The sequence below is a fragment of the Lactuca serriola genome, chromosome 8 (assembly GCF_051521515.1).
Source record: "Lactuca serriola cultivar US96UC23 chromosome 8, Lser_US96UC23_V15, whole genome shotgun sequence".
Taxonomy (NCBI): Eukaryota; Viridiplantae; Streptophyta; class Magnoliopsida; order Asterales; family Asteraceae; genus Lactuca; species Lactuca serriola.
Genome location: NC_136415.1, coordinates 245,846,970 through 245,853,995, shown reverse-complemented (window position 1 = coordinate 245,853,995; position 7,026 = coordinate 245,846,970). Strand labels below are relative to the sequence as shown.

Here is a 7,026-nt window from a genome sequence, read left to right as displayed (position 1 = left end):
CGGGCGGACCAATCACACTGCAGACTCGATGTATATGGCTAGACTCGGAGGGTGGACCAGGTGGACTGTTGGCCAGTGCGGCGGACCAGTCACATAGTAGACCCGAAGTGCATGGCTGTTCTGTGATCGGATATGTTATGGCATGTTATACGTGTATGGTATATGTGGTTGGTATTTTGGGGATATCTGACTAAGCTTTTGGGCTTACAGTTGTGGTTTAATGTTTTTCAGGTTCTTCAGGAGACCGTGGCAAGGCAAAGGTGTGATCGTACCGCTCCTCATGTTTATGTTGTGTTGTGATTATGGGAATACTCTAAATTAATTGTATTGAAAACCTTTTTGTAATAATTTGATGAAATCGGGTTGTTTTTGAAAAGTTTAAATTGGTTGGAATTTTCCGGTCATTACAATATAATTCAGTTCATAACTTCCACTCCTTTAGTTTCTACAAAATGAAATACTCTAAACAGATTATGAATGTATGGCAGGTGTGATAGGATAATATGGACTGGGGACGATATTCATCTATATCATCTTTCATCCCTCATTATTTATCTACCTATGTTCTACCCAACATAGTAAATCATAAATACCTACGGGTTATGGCGTAGCTATCAATATTCATCTATATCATCTTTCATCTCTCATTATTTATCTACTCATGTTCTACCCAACATATACGTAGATATAAAATACATATACAGTTTAAATCAATTAAAACATGTATAAATCATTCATCCAACATATATATCATTAACACAAATAATATGCACACAATAGCACATTATTTATATTAAATACTTCATATCTATGTGTAAGTTGAAAGTAACTATGCACTCACTTGAAGTGTGCTTTGATACAATCTAACTAGAAACGGTAAGCGGTTCGTGATCGTTGGGATCGGAACGCAGAAACGGCTTCAGCAAACGAGAGAGAGAGAGAGAGAGAGAGAGAGAGAAAGAAAGAAAGTTAGGTGTAAAGAGGCTTAGGGTCGAATTGGCTATTTAGAGGTTGATTTTTGTCCTCTCATGTCGTGAGAATTCATTTCTCACGTCGTGAGCCATGGTTGTATCACCTCATAGCTTCGCCATCTGCGTTTATAGCTCCGAAATGTGTCCCGGTGACTTCTCACGTCGTGAGAATGATATGCTCACGCCGTGAGATTCCAAGAGTCATCTCGTAGACTTCCCAGGTGTTTTCTAGGTTGGATTAGTGTCCTTTTGACTCCTCACGTTGTGAGAAATAATGCTCATGTCGTGCGTCCAGTCAAATTAGGGTTTCTGACATGTGTCATGCTCTTAGATAGGTGCATCTTCGGAAGGTCATAACTTTTGCATACGAGCTCCGTTTTTGACGTTCTTTATATCCACATGTAGGAGGAGACATACTCTACAACTTTCATTTAGACCCCTAAGGCTAAAAAATACTTTATTGTACAATCACTTTTTACGATTCGCGGTGTCGTGCCGGTTTTGTCGCGAAACTTCGACAGATCATAACTTCTTCGTTATAACTCGGATTCCAGCGGTCTTTACATGTACGGAAACCTCGTGACAGATACTAAAACTTATTTAAGATTATTTATTCTAAATAATTTTCTATCAAAAAATCATTTTTGAGGCTTATTGTCTCAAAACTAACTAGTCTGAATCTGCGGGCATTACACTAAAGCAGATACTATACTCTAGAAATGAATCCAAGTTGTCTGGTCATCGGCTGGAGAAGACGATATTTTCTACCGTTGTTCAAGTATCAAGATAGAATATCAAAACCTTTGCATTTTTTATAGGTTTCTAGAACTATATTCGTTCCAATCTTACTAAAGAATGGAAGAACAGGAGGTCTACCCATAGTTCTTGAAGAATCTGAAACTCCAAGAATGATAGAAGATTTAAAACCTTTAAAAATGAATGAGAAACTCTATCATAAAGATTTAATGGTGGAAATTCAGAAGTTCTACAAAAGTTACAATGAAAAAATACGAAAATAATATGTCTTGAATTTTGTCCATCGTGTAGTTTTTATAAGATTCAATATTATAAAGATTCAGAAAAACATCTTTAAGAATTATATTAGATACTAATGTGGAATACACAAAGATAAATATTACATTTACAATTTTAAAAGAATAATCATTTTGCATTATTTGTAACTATAAATTATTTGTAAATCAAAAAATATACATACTGTTTAATCACATACAACCTTTGTGTACAAACTATTCACAATAGATAGAAACGTATTAATTATAATGTAATAATTTTGTTAATTGCATTATGTAAGTATCTCATTTGAAAATCATGACTTCTCAATTAAAAATTACATTTACAATGATTATTTTGCATTATTTATTAATATAAATTATATATATATATATATATATATATATATACATATATATATATATATATATATATATATATATATATATATATATATATATATATATATATAATATTCACAATAGATTAAAACATATCAATTATAATGTAATATATTTTTAGTTGGATTATGTTAGTATCTCATTTGGTTTAAAATCTTGACATCTCAATTAAACATTACATTTATAAAATTACCGAAATAATCATTTTGCATTATTTATTAGTATAAATTATTTATAAATAAATAAAATACATATTATTTAATTGTGTACAATCCTTATCCACGACCTATTCACAATAAATTGAACCATATCAATTATCAATTATAATTATAATAAAGTAATAAGTTGTTTATTGCATTATGTTAGTATCTTATCTTATTTGTTTTAAAATCTCACGTCTCAAAATTAATTACTCCACCTAAAATGCATTTATAAGTAATAACTATGTGCTTAATTAATCCACCTAAAATGCATTTATAAGTAATGAATAGATGAATATTCTAACCTCCAATTGTTACTTAAAAATATTAAATAACTACTTATCCACATTTCCATGATCGAAATAATAAAATTTACTTTTCAAACACACTTAGGGAAAAATATTATTTGGGTCCTTAATACTCCAAATAAAAAGAAATATTTGTATGAGAAGATCAATATTGTAACCTCATATTGTTAGTTAAACTCATATTGTTAGTTAAGAATATTAAATAACTATTTAATTACTCGTTGAAAAATCTTCATATTTCCTTAAGGAAAGTAAATAAATTTATAAATTAAAAGTCATTAAAGTAAAACTATTATTTGGCTCTTTAGCTGTTCCATCTCAAAAATAATCGTAACTCATGAGTAAAAAACATTTCTGTTCCCCAGCATGGAACCATTTACGCGATGCTTCGCAGGGTCTCGCTTCTTTTCCATTGCCTTATCTACCTTGCTTAAGTGCACTTAATAGCTGAGCAGTACGATCTGTGGACTTTGCTTTGGCTGTCAATTGCCAGGTTTTATTCTTAAAATGTTTGATTTTGATTTCCTTCATCTCTGTTTGATTTTGATTCTTCTTTGCACAACCAAGTTCCACAGCGAATGGAAGTTATCGGCTTTCTTCCGGTTGACCGGACCCAAAGTCGAAACGAAATAAATTGAAGACAGACATCGGCTCTTCAGGTGCGTTTTCCATCATCTTTTCTCTCCCTCTTTCTGAAATTCCAAGCCAAAGAAGATAAAAGTTTAGTTGATTTCGATCAGAAGGAAACTCCATGAACCACTGCACAAGCCATTTTTCTCTAAACCACTAGAATCGACTTTCTTATTGTTGAACTTTTAGGTTAATTTTTTGACTTTTAGGAAAGAAATATCATTTCACATGTCTCAAATTGGAAATTGTTTGTGTTACCTTGCAGACTATATCTTTTTGCAACGGCATGGGATAGCTTTTTGGTATATCGATTTTGCTTACAGGTTTCATCGGAGGTAGGAGGTCAGATATATTCACATTCATTCAAGTTAAAGAGTATAAGTGCTTAAAACAAAAACCTTTCTTCAGTTGGTTCGTATTTTTTTTTACTTAGATTTCAGACAATTCTATGAAGATGCTTATTTTTGTATCATTTATCAGTTCCCTACATCTTATATATGTTTTCCACCATCTGGAGCTAGAAGTTTTATTCTATTGGTTTTAACATGCAAGGTGTTTGTTGATATGCCTCAAAGGGATGATAATCGTACTTCAAATCTTTTTATTTTATCGTTTACCCTTTTCAACGATCTTTTGGTAGGCTGTTGCAGATATTGGCTTACATCAACTTCTAGCTTTTGGTATTTGAGAAATTTCCTTAAACTTTGTTGTGAAACAAGTATCCCTGCTACACTTATTATCCTTTTCTGTTGTAATAAGTTCTTTTTGTTTGTTAGTATGTGGATATCTCCTCCATTAATGCACCTAATGTGTGATTAACTTTAATAAGATCTCAAAATTGAGAAACAAATACCGGTAGAAAATGCACCATTTTCATTTGGGATCTCAATTCCAGCCATATTAAAAACAAATATTTATAAAAAATGGTCGATTGCAATCTTTATTCAACTTTTGTTCCATGTTTTTCCTGACAAATTGATATGCAATTTTTTTTCATTAAGATCTGTCACTGTTGGTTTTTATACAATTTTTTCATCAACATTTGTTATGACTTCTCCATTTTTGCATCTTCATTATTATGAGTTCACAGTTCCAGTTTTGGGGTTGACTGTTTTTTCAGTGATATGTTTCTTCACATCTTGAAACACCGGTATTCAAGACAACTTTAGAAATGATGAAATCCATCATATATGGGTATTGGCGTTTTTTTGACGAAATTGACTGAATTCAATTCTGTCAATTGGGCAACCAAACAGATCATGAAATGGAATCTCACATTTGAATATCATTGGATTCCACCGGAATCCGTGAATAAAACAGTATCCTTACACCATATTTGTTGTGTATCCCAGGAGAATCCAACGGAATTGGAATCTAGGATTCCATTCCATTGTGTTTTTGTCTACTAGATTTATCTAGATTTTTGTTGATACATACGTGTTTTAGCTCATGGATTCCAACATAATCCAATGTAATTGGAATCCAACATTCTATTGCATTACACGTTTGGTTGCCAAAAGGTATACAATTCAATTTTCACACGATTGAGGGAATATCACATTCCCATGTCACTACCATTGGGAAGAAGTAATTTATTTTTGTTAAAATGGTTTGATGCATAGGTGCTTCTTCAGACCGATCTTCTTTCTTTCCTGTAAGAGGAAGCTACCTTCTCAACTTGATGATTTTGTACTGTGAATCTCTTTAATATGAAGTAATTACTCATGTAATGAATTTGAATAATGGAGTCTATTTCATACAATATGGTAATTTTAGGTTTTACCATGTGATTCCAAGGCATTAGCTTTCAAAGTGTGTGCATTTTTGCCTAATTTTTTAGACAGGTCTTGACAAAGTGAAAGCATATGAGAATTAAAAAAAAAAAAAAAAGATTCCGAAATTTCCAGATAAAGTACAAAATCTGGAAAACAATTCCGGAATTTCAAGAAAAAAAAATCATTTTTTAGTTAAATTTAACAAAAAAAATTAAATAAACATAGTAATGTAAACTATATATAATATTACTATATAAAATTAGACCTTTATTGAAAAACGGTAATATTAAACATTTCGAAATATTGCATTTGACAAAAAAAAATATAAATTTCTTTGAAAATTAAAATAAAAAAATAAAAAATACTCAGGAATATGAACAATAGTTCGGAATAAGGGAATGTCCACACTTTCAATATGCTATTACATTTATTGCAGCATACTATCTCCACTCAGTTTGTGTACTTGTTAACTATGTGTCAAGTGCCAAAGGGCTTCTAGCCCAACGGTACCGGTGTTGCCCTCCCTCTTAGAGGTTGAGGGTTCAAGTCTCATTGGAGACATAGGTGGTATTAGGAGTAGTTTAGGAGTAGTGTAGATTTTCCGTTCTAAAAAAAAAACTATGTGTCAAATGCGTCTATCATTTTACAATGTCGCCATTTGAACTTTTACCACCCAAAACCATTCATGGCTACAAATGCTATAGAACAATGTCAAAAATAATATTTATTATCTCAGTTACATCATAATTAATGCATAATTAATGTGTTGTTAGTGGAAAACATAAAATTTAAAAAACAATTCCAAATTGATGATATTGTCTAGTTTCTAAATCAAATTTTTCTTGAATTCAATAATTAAATGATTATAAGAAGTTATAGAGTTTTGGAATGAACATTCAATGTTAAATATGTGGATAATATAAATATTGAACTTAACCTATATAAAAAACTATATATCTACCACCAAGTTTCACTAATGGCATGGGTTCTCCATGTGAGATTGTGTAGGATGTGGGAAGCAGTCAATCATAAAAATGATAACGACATAGGTCAGTAACTCAGCCTCTCATTCACCACCCTTCAAGGAGTTAACCATATAGAAAAGTAAAATTAACATCTCAAGTTAATTATCTTCTTTTTTATGCACATATGACACACAAGAGCTTCACTTCATTTAAGATCTCTCTTACTGCAAGTAATCTTTATCCCCACTTACACATGCAACAATTTATAATACATAACCCTAATCTTATACGGTAATCACATATGGATCCAAAAGGGACTCAAATGCATGTATACTTGGTAAAAAACGAAGGCAACAAATTGTATATGGTCAATCATGTATGTGATAAACGCTACACTTTCAGTCTCTATGGTTTGCTTAATGTTGCATATTTTTACCAAACCACATTTTCTGTTACAATTATTACTTTCATAATTGGCATTTTTGCTTAATGTTGCATATTTCTACCAAACCACATTTTCTGTTACAATTATTACTTTCATAATTGGCATTACAACCCGTCACTTTTCTATTTTACATTTGTTTTATTTTAATTAGTGTATTTTATATTAAATTGTTCATTTATGAATATAATTAATTATTTTTATTGTTGTGTAATGTTTTTATTTAATAAGTTCCAAACACAAATTTATATTTATATTGTTAAATTTTAACAAAGTAATATTAAACAATTAAACAAATCGTGTTAATTAAAAGATTTAGTTGC

General features: G+C 30.9%; 1 long non-coding RNA gene across 2 annotated transcripts; it reads left to right on the top strand.

Moving 5' to 3' along the window:
- Positions 1–3,226: 3,226 nt before the first annotated feature.
- LOC145071389 (uncharacterized) lies at positions 3,227–4,384 on the top strand. 2 transcript variants are annotated; one of them, XR_013690430.1, is made up of 3 exons: positions 3,234–3,384; positions 3,459–3,550; positions 3,787–4,384. It is a non-coding gene; the product is annotated as an uncharacterized LOC145071389 (long non-coding RNA). The 2 variants fall into 2 exon arrangements; XR_013690429.1 differs by having other exon boundaries at positions 3,227–3,550.
- The last annotated feature ends 2,642 nt before the right edge of the window (positions 4,385–7,026 follow it).